The sequence below is a fragment of the Prinia subflava genome, chromosome Z, assembly GCF_021018805.1.
Source record: "Prinia subflava isolate CZ2003 ecotype Zambia chromosome Z, Cam_Psub_1.2, whole genome shotgun sequence".
Lineage (NCBI taxonomy): Eukaryota > Metazoa > Chordata > Aves > Passeriformes > Cisticolidae > Prinia > Prinia subflava.
This window is the reverse complement of record NC_086283.1, coordinates 23,727,794-23,746,269: the sequence shown is the minus strand read 5'-3', so window position 1 is coordinate 23,746,269 and position 18,476 is coordinate 23,727,794. Positions and strand designations below refer to the sequence as shown.

Here is an 18,476-nt window from a genome sequence, read left to right as displayed (position 1 = left end):
TGAAACTTCATCTTGGAAGGTGAAAATCCTTGTGGAACCAGGTAGGAGAGACAAGCCAGCGATGGTGAATAAATTAACGTGCAGGTAGATGAACCTGTTCCAGGAAGAGGCTGGTGTTCATCTAACAATCATTATCAGTGGCATTTTTATTTTGTCCCCATTGTCACCAGAAGGGGAACCAATCCTCGTGTGTCTCCTACATATCTCCAGGTGAACTGTAGCAAATCATGGTACCTGCAAGATACAGCTTTGAGCATTAGGGGTGTGGGAGGGGACTCCCAGACACTCTGTGCCCTCTCTCTAGTTGTGATTCCCCACCCCAGCCCTTCACAATCAAGAAAATACCCCAGCAGGTACTGTCTTTATAAACAAGGAATCACCTATTTCCAGCTCCATCTCCATCTCTCTTAGGTGGTTTCTTCGGTAGCTCATCTGTCTCCGATTTACAATCCTGAAATCTCCTGAAACTCAGCAGCACCAGAAGGAACGCTACAAGATTGTTTTTGAAGACTTAGGCAAAACGTAGTTCTCCCGTGATATTCCACTATCCGTGGCAGTGAAATAACCATGTTTGGTTCGCCCGTTCCAGCTCTGCCACGCAAAGCCCCGTGGCCCCATGGATTCTGCCCGAGGGGAAGGGGTGTGGATGGCAGTGTGGGGCTGGGTTTGCCCCTGGATCCGCAGGGAATTCTGTGCCGCTGTGAGCTCGGCCAGCGCGGGGCTGCGGGGCAGCTGGGGCAGGGCTGGTAGAAGCACAAGGGGTTGGCCTGGCTGTCCCGCAGGTTGGAGCGGGATAAAATCCTTCTCCCCGGGAACAGACTGCCTGGGTATCGGCGGAACGCGCTGCCTTCCCTGCGCATCCGGACAGTGCCAAGAGCAGAGATGCTGATGCCTCATTTGCCTGTTTCCCATCTGAGGAACTGGGACGTGACTAAGCCAACCCTGACGCCGGAGGAGCAGGGTAATGGGTATGTGTGTGAGCTTCTGAATGTTCATTGATGTGCCTTTATCAGATCTTTCCTCCCCTGTTTTTTTCATGACAAATTTTTTTCCTCCACTCACAAAATGCAAAATACCTTGTAGAATCAGAACACAAAATACGGGGTAGAAATATCTTCTGTGGTATAAACTCCTTAACTTGAAATTAGAAAACCACCCTGTGCGTTCTAGTACAGCATAATCACAACTCCCTTCTTGCCAAGCTGCACCTCCAGTTCCCTCCCAGCCATGGACCTTACCTGGCAGTCCTGCACACTCAAATACTTTCTTTTCAGTATGAGGGGGAAGCAATTTTCTCTCACAGATTATATGGTATGAGAACTCACCCTGGACAGTTTATAAATTAATAATATATGCTCTACTTGAATCACAGTTTGAGTAACCTTCAGTATCCTGTGACTTGAACAGCCACAAGAATGGGTTTACATGAGAAATTGTGGAAAGCAACGTCTTACACTTAGCTTTAGAAAACAGAATACTTGAATTTGTGCTTTCCTTCCATTTGGTGAGTTTGTTGCCAGAAACCACTGTGTCATCAGAGTGTCAGAGCCATCCTTTGCACTGGTCATCACTGTCACCTTAGCAAACCCTCATGGGAGGGGTGAGCTGGTTTCTGTTTTGCCATGTGGCTGATACCTGCCATAACTGATTTAACCCAAGATTTTTTCTTCATGCAGCTTTGTGCTGGGGGCAGCTGCACAGCTGGGTACTCAGCCAGGGTCTCCTACCCCACAAAGAGAGAGCAAGACATGAAATGTCTCTGTAGTGCGAAGAGCAAGACCTGAAGTCATTAACATCAGGCACTGGGAGTTGCTGTTGTGCAAGGCACTGCATAAACACCCACCAAAGCCAGTTCTGGCTCCAAACACGCTGGATGTGAGCTGAGGAAAAGCAGATGAGGTGGGTGGGCAAGAAGTGCAAGAAAAGCAAGATAATTCTGGATACCACAATGAGCTGCCAACCTTTGCCAAAAATTCCTTCTGCATTGAAGGAGATGAACAGAAAAACGCTGAAGGTAGATAAGGTGGCTTTTTGGGTTGCTTTTCCAGTGTTTACAGGAATCTGCAACACCTCATTTGACTCCCACACCACTACCTCTTAATGGAGGTACCAGGTACTGTGAGCAGAGCAACATAACCAGTCTTAGTACATGTAAGAGTTTTGATCTGGAGGGAATTTTTTAAAAAATGAAGATTGGTGTAGAAATGTATGAATTAGAGACTTGTTTAATGACTATTTTCTAAGCCCAGCAGCCATGCAGTGGTGTGATGATGTGCTGCACATATTTACCTCCCACAGGGAACTGCTGCCTTTCAGCTTGTTTATTAAAATCATGGCAAAAACTACTGAGGGAACTCAAAGACTTTTCCTCTACAGTGGTCACACACATTCCCGATGCAGCAAATTTCATGTTTAAACAAAACCTCACATCTTGCCTTATCCTACACAAATAGAGAAGTTTACCCAGCTGCTTTGCCTGTGCAGCTGCCCCTCTGCAGATGCCTCAGAGTTGCAATGCAGATCTGTGGGGGAATGGTCAACCTAGGGATGCTCTGCAAAGGCATTTAATGCTTTTTTTTTTTTTCAAGTGGTTTGTGCTCAAGTGCAGTTGGGAAGTCACCTTGCACTTGTGTCAAAGGTAAATTTCTGCATTTCAGGAAAAGAAAATGACAGCAGCTTCTCTTGCTTTTCAGTGAGAAAAGCACAGCTGGATGTCTGCCCTCCCTCTGCCTCCTGGACTTTCTGTAATTAATAACTGGCAATAACCTTAAGTATCAGGAGCAGTGTGGGGACACACAAGGTCCTGGGATCCAGGCATTAATATAAATGTACAGACAAATACCGAACTTTATTGACCGAGTTCCCTGTTAACCAAGTCACTCAAGTCATTTTCCTGAGGGAAAGCAGTATGCTACATGGCAATTACTGGCTTGATTTGCTGAGAGTGGAAATGAACCATTTTACAGACACAAGTGGAAGAATACCAGTGTCTGGTTTAGAATGCATTGGTTGTGTGCCCAAACACTGTTAGTTTGCCCCCTTTGAAGGCAGAGGCTTTAAAAAGCTGCTCCTCCCCACTCACACCCTGCTATACCAGAGACATTTGTGTTCCAGGGTGCTCCTGCCGATGCTCCGACAGCGCTGACACTCCCTGCTCAGAGCAAGAGCAGGGACTGAAGCTGTAAATCAGCAAGAGGATTTGCCCCTGCCCTACAACTATTGGCTGTGACATAGTAATTCCTGAAAATAGCTGAAAAAACAAGTGTTCTGGAATTCACAACCACCAGGAGGCTGCTGGATTGGACATGTTAATGATGCACCACCATCGGGAGAACCAACAAACTCATTCACACCGTAGATGAATCTTAACCAGGCAGGTACCACCCCAGCCCTTGCCAGAAGCATCCCTGACTCCATGGTGGCCTGTCTATTCCAGCAGTGTTTGGAAGTTTCAAGTAGTGCAGTGTTAAGGAAAAGCCTTTCACCATGGAGCTGCAACAGCTCTGGAAGAGCTCACTGCTGCAGTGGTGGGTCTGCAGGCAAATCCCTAGGGGGTCCAAATTCTTTCCACCATAGCCCCAGTGGTGCCAGATGCTGCCGACCACTGGCAGCCCCCCTGTGGCAGCTGTACCTGAGCTGGGGTATCCAGAGGCTGGGACAGCTGCAGAAATTTGGGAAAAGATGCCTCCTGCAGCACAGCTTCCCCAGGAGCATCCAAGACACAAGTGTCCCTCCCTCTCACCCAGTTGAAGCTCTTGGTCCCCACCAGCCCGTGCACCCCCCCAATGTCCCCCACACCCCCTCCCCAGGTTCTGATAGGGTACACCCAGGGGCGAGCACTGCCCCTGTGCAGCACCACATCCTCCCTCCCCCCAGGGCCCAGGGAAGGGCTCATCACCATCCCATGGACAGTGCTCCTTCCCCCCTCCACTCCTGGGCTGGGGCACAGGGTACCCAGTAGTAGTGCTGGGGTGCAGCCCCCATCCCTTCCCCATTCATGACACCAAGCCCTGTTGGTTGTTGACTCCGCAGTGGTTTATTGGGGTGGGAGCCAGGAGCCCCCAGCAGTGTAGGAAGCACCCATGGGGATGCCACAGAGGGACCCCAAGAGCCAGAGCCCCGGCTCCTGCGGCAGGACTGATTTCCAGCCTCACTAAAGCAGCAATGCAATACTGGAGAGCAACAGGCAATCCCAAACTCCAGTATTTACGTGCTGCTAGAGCACTGCTGACAGCTCTCCACAGCCTCCAGACTCCCTCTCTGCCCCAAACACAGGGCAAGGGTCCCTTAGCCGATGCTTTGCCAGGGAAATGATCAAAGAGCAATAGCTGAGGGGTAGACATGGTATAGGATGTGGTCATGCCCATGGTGGAGAACAAAAAGGAGCTACAAGTCCTTCCTGCCTGGAGGGCAAAACACATGAGCTCACCAGGATGTATTTGTAGCTGCAAAGGATGTGCACAGTACAAGCACCAAGAGAACGTGTCTACACATACCTGAACTAATGAGATACATGGGAATGTGTTAGCTTCCACATCTATGATAACCAGAAGCTCACTTTCTTGTCTTATCCTTGAGGTAATGAGGCAGCCCAGAATGGTCTGTATCTCCTTGTCCCTACAAACCATGATGTGCTGCTACATCTCCTCAAAGCCCACTGAATGTTGACATTCCAAATGGTATTTTGAATATATATATATGTGATTTTTTTAAAAAAATGATATAAAGAACTGAAGAGCACTCTACAATGAAGATATCTAATATGCATGCATTACCATCACAGGACAGGGTTTTTTTTTTCTTTACAGGTGATATCAGACAGTCTGTAACTGTAAGAGAACAAGCAGTTATACAGTGCAAACAAACCAGTTTCAGAAACAGTCAGAAATTAACTGTTCCTCCCAGCCCCAAACCACACTTAGTACTGAGTCCCAGCAAATAATACACTTTCAGATCCAAGAGATCTGTTGCTTTTGCTCCTGTGAAGAGCCTCCAGAACTTCCCAGCCCTTCCAACTGGTCTGTGGGGAAACATTACCTTCCTCTTAGGTGACGGTGAACATCAAGGATTTTCCAGAAGTCCCAATGTTAATATTTCAGATAAATAAATCCAGATTCCAACAGTTGAAACCTGTTAAATTTTCCTTTAAAATACTTTTATTCAGCTCAATTTGACCATTGAAATATGTAAAAAACCGTTATTTTTAAAAGATTAAATGATGCTTATCTACCATGTGAATGGACAAAACTTATATGACCAGAAATTAAAGATCTCTGGAACTTCATCATATTCCCTGCCTGTACCAGAGCAGAAAGCAGCTGCCAGTGGCACTTACACACCAGCCTGCCGGGGCTGCGCAGGAGCCATGCAAACAGACTCATATTTTTTGTATTTCCTTTCAACCTTCCCCACGCACCCCGCACCCCCCCACCCCCAGTTATGTGACTTCCTTCAATTCATTTTCTTAAAAAGCAGCATCACAAGAAAACCTGAACAATGTCAGAAATGCCACCTTGGGTTCGAATTCTTGTGCCATCCCCTAGTGCCCAACATGCCACCGAGTCTCTGTCTCTTTAGCAAACTCAAAAATAGGAATTTCAAAAGCTCTTGTGACCCTTGCGAAGTGACTTCAAATTTGAAATCAAATATTTGCCAACAAAAAAGCAGTGTATTTCCATCACTTCAGTGTCCTCAACACTGACAGCACCAGGACCAACTCCCTAATGAGCAGCTGCTACTTGCTGCAAAGCAAACACGTACCCAGTGTTAAGCCTGTACAAGCTAAATCAACCACCCCCCATAATATTACCATTAATTACTTCTGTAACAACTTTACTTGACTGTACCTGTGCAATCTTACTTCTTTCATTTCTTCAAATGAATCCAAAAGAAAAAAGCAACAGCAAACACATTCAGCTATAGAATCCATTTTGATGGTGCCTGAGGTTCACATTTTAATTAATGTTTTTATGTTTATATAAACCAGACTTTTGCCTAGTTCAACAACAAGGGAAAGAGCGCTCTTCAGTAAGGATGACTTTTCAAAGCAAGGGTTCAATACACCTTCACCAGCCTCTAGCACGGAGGGAAAATCAACAGTCACACCAAGTATTGGGCAAATGGAAATTTGGGATAGGCAATGAAATATGAATCTGAGAAAATATGCACGTTTATGACATGACAGAATCAATAGTTTATGCAATAGAAAGTTCCGTGTTCAAAATAACCCATCTCCCACTTCAGCTTCTTTCAAACTTAGTTTGTGATTTGGAAACTCAACTTTAAATCAGAAATTTGCAGCTGAACAGGGTAATTTGAGTTCACCTGAACATCTCCAAGGTATTACCTACAGTTCCCAAGGGATATGCATGTCAGAGGGACATGCATTCACCCAGAGGGATACAGATGCTGCAGGTATTTTGGAGCAGGTGGGACACAAGCTTACCTTCCCAACTCACCTCTGAACACAGGCACATCCGCTCCACACAATCAGATCACTGCTTCAGTGGGAGCTACAAAGCAACAACAGAAAGGGTTTGAGAGGTGCTGGCAGAGAGGGGCAACTCCAGGAGGGGGGACCAGGGCTGTTGGTCCCCTTCGAAGGTACACAAAGACAGGTGCAAGTATTTCTAAAACTAAAGAAAAAAATGAATCAAGTTTTCAGCTGCAGACAGGGGAGACTATGCAGCAGAGTAACTACATCCCTCCTCTCTCTGTCCTCCCCATGCCTGCAGGTGGGGCTACTGGCACCACTGGCTCAGCATGACTCTGGGCAGTGGCACCCAAGGCACACTGGTAACCCCAAATCATAGCCCAGGTGTGGTACAGCAAGGAGGGATGAGCCAGAAAAACCAAGGGCAGCTCCAGGCAGGTGGGAAAGCCACTGAGCACAACCATGGCCAGCACCTTCCCCTCTAAAGCAGAGGCAACTCTACTGGTCCTGGCAGACCAGAAGCAAAGGAAACATTTCAGTTATGCTGGTTAGGTGGTAAACCAGGCCTAGGACAGGAGGCAAGATGCAGAGAGGCTATTTGGGAGTCGATGTTTTTGTGGCGGCACCACAAGTGCCCTCTCTCGCTGTCACGTAGAGGGAGCATCCCAGGAGCACCTTCAACTTGCAGGCAGCTCCCCTCTACGGCCAGGAACAGGGGTGTCCTGTATCCTGGTAACCCTAAACACTAGAAGAACTTCCCAAAAAGCTCTGCCTCAATGAAAAAGCACTGCAACAGCCCTTCTGCTGCCAAGAGCTCCGCGCCTGCAGCGTGTGCACCAGCTCTTCCTAGAAATAGAAACTTCTACCTGTCATCTATGTAAGCCAGCCACCTACAAAGGTTTAATTAAATCCCCCAAATGACTGGGGAATTTGAACATGCAAAAAATCATTAATGCAATTCATGAAACAATGCAACTTCTGCTTGCCAAAGTATATTGGGCAATTAAGTGAAAAACACCCCCACCCCGCTCCAATCCCAAACACACACACAAAACCAAAACAAATTCCCTCTGAAATACTGGATTCCCTTAAAATACAACCCCATCCCTTCTCATGACACTAACAAGAAAAAAAGAGAAGGGAAAAAATGTGAGAAGGAGCACCATGGGAAAGGAAATAAATACAGGAGCCCATGACAGGACAGATTTGCATGCAGAGCCTTTACTGACCTACACTCTTCAGGGCTAGGTGAGCTCAAAGACAAGTAAATATTAAGATTTCCTATATATAGAAAAATAGGATTAAAAACCTCAGCTCTGCTACCCCAACAGTTTTCTAGGAGACACGCACAAACAAATCCTGAAGTCATTGTTCTCATTTGAAACAACTGGGGAAAAAAAAAAAAAAAAAGAGCATTTATTATTTTACAAAAAGACTGAAGTAAATCATCTCGTTACAGCTGAAGGTCCCAGGGACTCATTAGCAAGGCAAAATTACTGTGACAAAACGAAAATAAACGCGTGAGTAACACCACCAGGACACCTCATATCTGCCTGGCTCTGAAAAATCCCAACACTTTCGCTGCTGCCTCCTTTTGAACAATGAGGTTTAAACGAAAGTCACGTCTGAATATTTACAGATGTGGCCAACAGCTGGGATCAGACCGGGTGCTTGATCGACAGCCACCACATGGCTCCAGCTCTGCCGTCCCGGCAGGAATTGCCCCGCAGAGCTGCCCAAGGCGAGCGAGGGCTGCGGGAGGAGAAGTGGCTGTGAAGGAGCAGGAGCAGTCGGACGTGGGAACCGCGCACAGCCGAGTTACTTTCATTTGCGCGGCACCCACAGCACATCTCCTCATCACCCAAAATCGCTGCTCTGCCTAGCCAGGACCCACTCCGGGGGCACAAAATAAACGCAGAAAATACATTTCCTCCCTGCTCTTGTTGAAGCCGTGCAAAAGCAGGTCGTTCCTCACACGCTTTATCAAAAATAATTTTTTTTCCTCATTGATTTGTCCATAAAAGGGTCAGGGAGGCAGCAGGCAGTTCGCATAAACGCCAGCACGTTTTCTTTCCAGCGCGGCGCACCTTCCCCGCGCTAAACCGCACGCCATCAAGGCGCTCTTAGGTGGGGCCGAACACCCGAAACCAAACTGCAGCCACAAAGGGCAGATTCAAACAACGCAAAAAATGAATTCGTTAACTTCACCCCATGTGAAACTCGAGCCCGACACTGTTACCAGCAGGATCAGCTGTGTTTACCAAGGAGGGGGTGTTAGTGGGATGGGGAGCTAGTGGCAGCGCTCGGAAAGGCCTGTGTGACAAGACTTCAACTTACAGCACTCCAGAAAACCAGTAAAATCCACAGAAAAATTCCAGGATCCACAGTTTTTCTCAACACTGCTGAGGAGAAGAAAAGTACGCTTTTTGTTACTTCCAAGTTTCAACATTGTCATCTCATTCAGATCTACACAACAAGGGTCAGATCTGGAAGCCTGATTCCTATAAAGTTTATTTGTTAAGAACAAAAAAAAAAAACCTCAAAAAAACCCCAAAAAACGACTTCTTTTTTAGTCAGATGAATAATAATTCAAAACACAACAAGCACAGTGACTTTTTTTTTTACTTTTCGGATTTGGGTCAGTTTGCCTGAAGCATTACTTAAAGCTTCCCCCTTATATTTCATAAACGTTTACTACATTAGCAGCTCAGTTTTACTCCATTTCCCACCAAAGTCGATTAACTAAATACAGACTTTCACAGCTGACGGTGAGTTCTTTGGATTGCTTCAAAACAGAGGATGATGAAACTTAGCAGATGGTCTCTCACCTACGCTTAATACGCATACAACACACGAGCAAGATTTCTGGGGTTTGGAGGTAGCAAATAATGATTTAACCTTGGAAAACTCGCTCTCCAAATGCAAAAAAATTGTCTTTATATACCTGATGCACACATGGGAAAAATTTTGTATGTAGGCTCAATCAAGAGGGGAAAGTCCCGGCGCTGTGCATGTTGCTCCATCACTGCAGCTCCCAGAGCGCTGCGAGGCTGCCCTGGGAAACTGGCCCTTGCCAGGATATTCAAATTTCCTGTACAAAGCAAGCAACCAGCGAGGGGAAAAGGGAAAAAAAAGCAAAAGCTGGCTGCCAGTTGGATTTTCTTTATTATTTTAAATTATTTCGGCGAATTACTATTTGGTTACACCAGCAATTTTTTTTTAATGTATAAAACTACTTTCTACGTGCGGGGGCGCGCAGACTCCGCGCCGGGACGGCAGCCCGCGGATCCCCGGGTTCGCTTTAAAAAAAGAGGGAAATGGGGAAGAAAAAAAAAAGAAGAAAAAAAAAATCAACCCCGAGCCCCACCTGCGGGGGACGGGCGCGGCTCAAAAGAAAAGAAATATTAAAAAATTATTAACAGTAGGAGAAAAAAAAAAAAAAGAAGCCGTGAGGAAAAGGCACGCGGGGGGTCCTCGGGGCGCCCCGCACCCACGTGGGAACCGGCCCCGGGCGGCGCTCCCGCACAGCGGCCCGGGGGGCCCCGCCCGCCGCCCGCCGGGTCCCCGCCGCTGTCACCGCCCGCCGCGCCACGGCCCCCCCGAGCCCCGGGGCCGCCTTTGTGCGGAGCGGGGCGGCTCCCCCGGGGGGGCTGTCGGTGCCGCCGCGCTCCTCACCCTCCAAAAAAAAAAGTTTTTTTAACAGCCTGGGGGGGGGTGTTGCTTTTTTTTTTTCCAAGTTCTTTGTTACACCCGCTCCCCCCAAGCCTCCCCCGCGAAGCTTCGGCCGGTCCCGTGTCCGGCCGTGCCCCGAGGGGAGCGGCGCGACCCCGCCCACGGGGCAGCGGCGGGAGGGGGTCCCGCCGAGCCCCCCCATCGCCCCCGTCCCGCGGGTCCCCCGCGGGGCCGGGCCGGGCCGGGCGGTGCCGCCCGCAGCCGGGACAGGGCACGGGGGGCGCCGGCCGCCCCCCGCCGCGCCCCGGCCCCGCCGCCCAGCCCGCCCTCCCTCCTCACCTCCGAGTCCACTCGAAAATGGCGCCGAAACCGAAAAAACTTCGCAAATTTCATTGTAGGCGGCTGCAAAGGCTGCTGGGAGCGGGGGCGGCCGCAGCACCGCCCGCCGGGGCGGGCCGGGCCGGGCTGGGCGCGGCGCGGGGCGGGGTGCGCAGGGCTGCGGGAGCGCCCGGGGCCGCGCACCCCGGCCACGGCCCGGCCCGGCCCTGCGGCGGGGCGCGGAGTGCGCCGGGCAGCGCCGGCGGGGATTCCACTGCCCCCGGAGCGGGGCCGTGAGCCGTGACCGCCGCGCCCCCGCAGCTGCCGAAAGCCGCGTGCGGAGAAAAAACCTCATTTCGGGAAAAAGTAAATAGATGTGTGTAAAACGCGAGAGCTGCACGGGAGCGGTGGGGATGCTCAGCTTCGCCCTTCGTGCGAACCGGTTCGTTCCGCTGCCTCTTCTGTAGGGGGGTTATGACCTCTTGTAACCCAGATGGAAAAAGCAATGATGCTTTTTCCAGCCCTGCTTTGGTGAAAGTTGATGTCTTGTTACGCAGTGTGTGTGCTCTGTCCATGAACTCACACGACATCAGAGTGAGACTTAAAATCGTTCTCCTTTTGCCCCATTACTGTGATACTAAGTTCTCCACAAACACTAATTCTCAGTCTCCACAAACACTAATTTTCCGACCTGCAGACTTCCCCACGTCCAGCCGGCACAGCCTTACAGCCTGCCTGGAGTCCTACAGAAGCAATGGGAGCAGGATTTCAGAGGCCACAGTGCGCATCCTGGGTGTGCGATGGCACCACGACATGCTCGCAGGGAGGATGGGCTGTTTGGAGATACGGTTTTCCAGAGACATTTAAATGTGAAGAGTCAGAACTTGGGAGAATGGTGATAGGTGCCGGTGGGTAGCCTGGCAAGCTGAGGCCTGGGAAAAGTGATGCTGAAGCAAAACGTTCCCTTCCAAAAGACCTGGTGGTCAGAAACTTCCAGGTCTGTCACATTCATCATTGGAAGTGGTTAAAGCTGCCAAGTCTCTTGTTGGCCTGGTGGGTTTGAATTTCTTCCTGCAGTTTTTATTTCTACCTCCACTCCAAACAGCAAAACAAAACAAAACAAAAACAAAAACAAAACAAAACAAAACAAAAAACCGGTTGCTAAATAATTGCTCTGTTCTCACAGGTGAGCAGCAAAGCTCAATTAATTCTGCTTTGTGATGTGCTTCTGATCCTCTGATGGAAACATGTAGGGGCAAAACACTTTTATTTTGCAGCTTGCAAGGGCTGATAAGGGTGAGGAAAACGGAAAAGCTTCACCACTGAGGGGGATTACAGCCACACGTTTTTTTCCACTCGAGATCTTAGAGATGAGCTGATGGCTGCTGCTTTTCATTTAGAAGGGTTTTTCCTCCTCTTTTGAAAGAAATGCAATCACTACCAAGTATTCTAGAGGGACTTCATCTTTAAACAAATAATGTTTTTCTTGTTGGGTGTGCACTATTATTTTCTTAATTATTCCTGGATTTCTGCCTGTTCCACCAAGAGTTTTCTCAGATGGCAGAAACAATTGGTTCTTTTTTATTACACTAATAGCAAAAAATATCCCTAATAAAAAGACTCTGTACATCCCATAAACTCAAATGGGACACATTTTGCCAACAATCACACCTCTTCATTGAGGCATCATATATGCTGCTGCTTTTTTTAAACTTTTTTCCCACCTTACTATTGTTTACTACTTGACCTCACTGGCTGGCTAAGTCTTGGTGCCAAAATGAAACTAATCGAGTCATTTATTTATCACCAGAGCCCTCCCACTCACCCTTAGCATGAATGTTGAGATGTGATAGGGAATTAATGGGCAAAGAGATTCACCTACACAGAATCACATCTACTTGTGGGTGGCCTCTAATTAATTTGGCTTTGAGGCTCCACTGCAAGGTAGATGGGTTAGGAAGCCTGGCCAGAAGTCATCTGGTTGAATCATACCTATTCTATGGAGAACTTCATTGTGTAGCTGCATTTGACTCCCACCCTTGTGAGAATTAATTTAAAAAAAAAAAAAAAAAAAAAAAAAAAAAAAAAAAAAAAAGCCCCACACTTATTGGAAGTCAAACATAAATGTCAGCGTTTCAGATGAAATGGTATCTTGGGAGGCTCCTGCACATTTAATCAGCTGGTTGCACCATGTATATCATGGCCTCAAAAGCTGCAGTGAGAACCACGAAAGGCACTGGCTTAACATCAGCAAAAGTGTTTGCCAAGCTTGGATTATGTCACTGCTTTATGATCTTGCTTTGTAAAGGGAGAATACTCTTGGGGAGAAAGGACTCGGCATGCCGGATCTACAGCAAGAGCAAGGAATGAATGCTGCTCAAAGAGACCGGGGGGAGGGCGAGGGATTCTGATTTGCTGGGGTGTTTTTGCAGATGGATGCTGTACGGTTGCTGCCACCAAGCAGAGATGCGCCCCACGGATCACTGGGGCTGAAAGCAGAAAGCCCAAAATACCCCAGCAAGCTGTTTGCTTCTTGCCCTCCCACAGGCACACCTGTGGGGGCCCTGCCTGGGTCCTGTTTGTCCCCTGGCTCTCAGTGCATCACCGTCACACTCCAGGGAATGTGGAGATGCTCTGAGGCCCCCTGGCTTTCCCTTGCCTTGGGAGACAGGCACCCAGCCAGGCTGGGGCTTGTCAGATGCTCAGAATGTGATGCCCTTCTGGAGGTGGCAGCCATGGAATTGACTAAAAAAATAAACATCCCACACCACACATCTGAGATGAGATGCTTCTGTTCCGTCACAGGGGTGAGCTGTGGCCACTCCTTCTGTGCTGCAGGCTGGTGGTAAAGGCGGGAAACTCTTTGAGGTGACCAGTTCTCTTTGCCCAGCACCAGCCCAAATGCTGGGCTTATATCTGCTTCTACAAGTTCAAGGAGAATAAAGAAAAAAGCTTGGATGTTATGTGCCCTTTGAGGGGAGCTGTTGGTGGGACAAGTGACATTGGACTAGATAAACAGCTAAAGAGAAACACCTCTTCAAAAGCAGCCTCTGGGGTCTGAGAGCTGTGCTGCCCATGCTGCCCTTGATTTCCTGTTGCAGCAAGAGCCTTGTGCAGCCCCCAGTCCCCACCCGCCTCGCTGCTGGAGCATCCTGCCCAGCCTGGAAACTTTCCATTGCTACTGGGCTAATAAATTGTGCTGCTTCTGGAGGAGTGTCTGTCCAGCCCCTAACTGCATTCTAACACTGGAATTAGCATGGGAAAGGGGATCCCTGTGTCTGCAGGGGCTGTGTAGGGCACAGGGAATGCAGGTGGGCCGCCTATGGTGCCTGGGACAGTACAAATGACCAGGTGTGAGTACACATGACCATAGCACCTTGTGTTTCCCAATGAACAGAATGAGGTTCCCGGTGTGCAGAATGGGGACCAAGGTCTTTTATTTATTTCATTACCCCTCCAACACAGTAAACTGCCCGTCTTGAGCTCTGACATCTGCACTAACCATTCCTCCAGCCTTTCAGTCCCTTGCGACCAGACTAAACAGTAGGTTGGTGCTTGGTTTCTTTCCAGGTCTCCTTCATCTGCACTTGTGCACCAGCCCTAGCGTTCCGCAATTCCCCCAGCTCTGCACGTGGTGTGACAGTCCCAGCCTTGGCTTCCTGGGCACTCTCAGTGCTTGCAGCCCCTCAGCCACTCTGCCGTGTGGAAAATGGGTGTGGCGGCCATCCCGATGGGTTTTTGGCAGCATCTCTTCTGGCAGCGCCTTCCCTTGGCTCAAAGAGTGCCTAGAGCACAGCGCTGTCTGGACAGGGATCTCACTGCCCGCCATCCAGCCTGCCAGCGCAGCCTTGTCATTGCAATTTGTCACACGTATCTGGTGTGTGTCGAGGATCTTGCCAAGGGCCTCTTTGCCCTCACTCCTTGTCTGGCGTGAGGAGCGGCCGGGCCTTGCCGGCCGGGCCCACAGGCGGCTGTGTTGGGGCCTGTGCTCTGCTCTCAAGGTGTGAACCAGCAGCACAACATTTCCTACCATCAGCCTCCTTTCTTTTGTGAGGGGGGGTTTATTTTTGTACAAAATACCTGGTTTTTATTGAAATACTAATTTTAAAGGATCTTTCTGTTGTTTGGAGATGGAAACCTCCAGCAGAGACACCAGCTCCCCAGCCTTCCCCTCCTCGCCTTTGCAGTTATTTGCTGTATTTATTTACTGCAAAATTTGCTGTACTGCCTGACATTTTTTGGTTATCAAAATATTTTGATTATGTGCAGGGGAGGGGGCGGGTTGATAGCACGGCCAACATCTCGATCAAAACTGCCTGTAAAACATTCTAACTAAATTCAGGGTGGGGAAGAGTGAGATACTCCAGCCTGTCCCAGGCAAACCTTTGGCACTGCTGCTGTGACCCGGCTGTTCAGAGCCTGGGGTCAGCTCAGACCCATTTCCGTGTATATTTCTGGCCCTTTTGTGAGCTCTCCCCATGGATGCATCAACTACAGCAAGCACGGAAAGGAGGGCAGGGGAGAAGATGCTGCTGCAGGATCACATCCCAAAATCATGGCCCAGGTTTTCCCATGGAGTCTGAGAGGTGACAAAGGCAGGATGCAAAAAGCAGAGCTCAAAGGGGTGAGAGGGAAGTTGCAAATCAAGGTCACTCCAGAAAGGGCTGAAGCACTTCCCACTTTTTTCTCTCTGACAGAAGTGTTGTCTGTGTGAGATGACCACCAGCCCTTTGGCTGTGGAGATGTCTGCTGACTCTGTCCTTGAGCAAATGCCATTAGCAGAAGATGTCTCAACTTATGAGTGAAGAGCTGCTCACATCTTGAAAGCAATTTTTGCATTTTGATTTGAAATAGCATTGAGAAATTATCTGTTACAGCAGCTCTCCAGCTTCTGCATGCAAAAGTGTTTACAATTTTGAAGATCAATATTTATCGGCACACAATAATTTTGTCTGTTCCTTAGAGTGTTCTCTAAACAAGCTCCTCTGACTTCCCCAAAGCCAGCATGCTTAAGACTTTTTCTGATTTGTGTTACCAAACCTGCAATCTGTCGTTGATACGGTATTCTGTCAGAAATGCAGTGCTGTGAGCATGTACATATAAATATTGTGCTCTCTTGGCAAAGCCAAATGTCATGATAGGATAATGTGTTATTTAATACAGAGCTGTAGATTAGACAAGGACATTTGCAATACAAACCAGTCCCAACATCAGACAGTTGCAAAAATTACTGTTATGCTGATACTGTAGGAAAACTGATATTTCCATCTGAACATTGATGTATTATGCTCTGTGACCATCCTATGGACCTCTGCCTTATGATACATTAAATTATACTGTCCAAGAGCCATTTTGTAAAACCCAAGGCACTAGCCCCAGGAGGAGCCCCTTAGACATGCAGAGTCTGAAATGGTAGGTTAGTGGTTGTCTTTAGATGCCCTTGGCTCTCCTCCTAGGAAGAACAATCTGCCTCCTGGATTTTTACCTGGAAGATGTATTAACTCCTAAAGGCTAGCTCCTAGAATAGTCCAAAGAAAACCCAAGCAGTGTAGCCATGCATTTCAGAGAGATGGGCTGGGCTCATTCAGGATAGGAACAAGAGTCCGAATGCTGGAGAGAGCCCAGCACACCAGTCCCAAGCTTTCTGACTACTGGCATTTCCCTGGTTTCCCACCCTGGGATGGGATGAAATGGAAAGGCTTGGGGAAGTGTCATGAAGCACTGTGGCTCTCCAGCCCAAGACCACTTGCTTTGGTGGCTCTTGGACCACTGCCTAAGGAAAGTTTATCTCAGAGGGTTTTTGAGGGACCTAGCTCCCACAGAGATTTTGATTGCTTTTGAAAATCCTGGGTTTTGTTGATGACTTGGAAACTGTCATTTTTCCTGAAGATAAATGCTGCTTTCTAATGAAGCGTTTTTGAGCTGGTATAACCATTTTGTGCTGCTTCCAGCTGGTTGTGCTGTGTTCCAGGCCAGGAAGGAAATCATGGCACTGGGTGGGCAGGTTGGCTGTGCTCCAGTCATCCTATTAGCAGAGTTTTAACAGGAAGACAAGCATTGCTCTTGTGGATATACATTAATTAAGTTTCTATATGGCCAGGGCACAATATACCTTTACACAAGCTTTTTGCCCTAAATCACTCAGGTTTTTTTAAATTACTCAATTACCTTGAGTTGCACCTGTTGTACAACAGAGTGTTTTTCACTCTGAGGAGCAGAGCAGGATGAAAACTTGTTGCTCATACCCTACCATCATCAGTGCTGGCAGAGCTCACAGGGAGGCACTTTGTTCACATCTTCCTTTCTTTTAAATGCTTTTTATCTCATGGTGCCTCCAACTAGTATGGAGATTTTGGGGATGAATTCCAAATTTCTGGAATTTAAAGCCATGCAGGATCTGACTTTCTGTGTTAAAACTGCAAGCTTGCACCAGGAATTAATTTAGCAACTCAAAGTGCAAAAGCAACATCAAGACAGGCTTCAAATTGTATTTCTCATACTGTCCTGGGTGCAGAGATGTTGTGTGAGAAGGAGGCCTGCATGGAAAGTGACGGCACCACACACTGCTTTGCAAATTCACATACAATTATGTCTTTTGGGATGAAATACCAGGCACTTAGCTGCCATATTTGGCCCAAGTCCAGTGAAATATGTTACGAGCTTTATGCTTGCCATTGAAAATGCAAACTGTAGCATTATTTGTAGAGAAAGAAGTAGTATTTTTATACATATGTGTGTGTGTCTGTGTGTTTCACATCATCACTGGACATTGTCACTTGAAAACTGCAATCATCCCTGGGGCTTCCCATGCTTTGGTGTGTCTGTACCTGTGACCCGCCCTGGCTTGTGTGACATCAGTGTGGGTATCCCGAGCACTGTGTGCTGGGGAAGGATGCTACAGCCTGGGGAGATGAAGGAAAGTCCTGCCCTGCACCCAATCAAGGGGCAGCCAGCAGTGCCTTTTGACACCCAGACACCAGGGCCCAACACCACAGAAATCCCCTGCAGGGATGGCTGTAGGTGCTGGGAAAGGTGAGAGAGGAGAAAAAGTGTGAGAAAGGGAAGCAGCAGCAAAACCAGTTTAGCCCAAAAGGCAGAATGCCAAAATGAGACCACCCAGAATACGTCTAATTAGTACTCTTCCTAAATTAGTGCTTCTCTCTGCTTGTCTTTCATTCATTTTTCTCCTTCATGAAATGTCAAGTCTAGTGGGTGTGATAAAGCTCTCATGGGGAACAGGAGAGGATGTGCAGGCAGTGAGTGGGCAGTGCCTCCAGGCTGCCCTCAGGATGGGGTGCAGGATCAGGCCCCATGCCAGCCCCAAAGCCTGCCCTGCTGGGAGGAACTCGACCAGGTGTGAAAGGACAGAGCAGAGCTCCCTGCAGAAATGTGCATCTATATTCAAACATTTCTGTGCATGGCAGAAACCCCATCTGTCCTGAGAACTAGACACCTTGAAAAGTGTGTGCAATTATGTTTGCCCAACATTATTTATTTAAATGGATGCTGAAAACTGCAAAAAATAATTAGTGTCTTTTAATGGAGGGGGCATGGAGAGTGTCTTGTGGGGTAGCTCCTGATGCTGTGTTCTGACTGCAGCCCAGGAGAGGGGTAAGGAGAGTCACAGCTGCATGGCAGTCATCAGTTTCCAGGATCAGCTCAGACCTTCCCAGGAAACCCATCACCCTGGCAAACGTGCCTTGTGTGGTCCTAAGTGTCCCAGCTTCATGGGAGCACACCAAGGGGGCATGAGACATGGAAACCCAGCAGAGAAGGGCTGAGTAACCCACAGGAGGAAGCCAAGGAGGAAAGCAAGTTGATCTCCCTTTTGTTTTACAGTCTGATTTGTGATTTAGGAGAGTTGGTGATGAGACAGGCTAGTGAAGTTGCTGCCTTTTAGTTTAGTATTTTGCACTGACTACATCTAACAAAGTGTTCTAATTAAAAAAAAAAAAAAAGAAAAAAATCTTGATTTTGCTTCTGGGAAAAAAAAATCTGCATTTCCATACTCCTTGCAGGAAAGAAATCCAATTTTGTTTGCAAGAAAGAGAAA

General features: G+C 48.1%; 1 long non-coding RNA gene across 1 annotated transcript; it reads right to left on the bottom strand.

Moving 5' to 3' along the window:
- Nucleotides 1-5,421: 5,421 nt before the first annotated feature.
- LOC134564360 (uncharacterized) lies at nucleotides 5,422-10,508 on the bottom strand. The gene is made up of 3 exons (XR_010083532.1): nucleotides 10,445-10,508; nucleotides 8,771-8,835; nucleotides 5,422-6,512 (listed from the first exon to the last, which is right to left on the bottom strand). It is a non-coding gene; the product is annotated as an uncharacterized LOC134564360 (long non-coding RNA).
- Nucleotides 10,509-18,476: the final 7,968 nt, after the last annotated feature.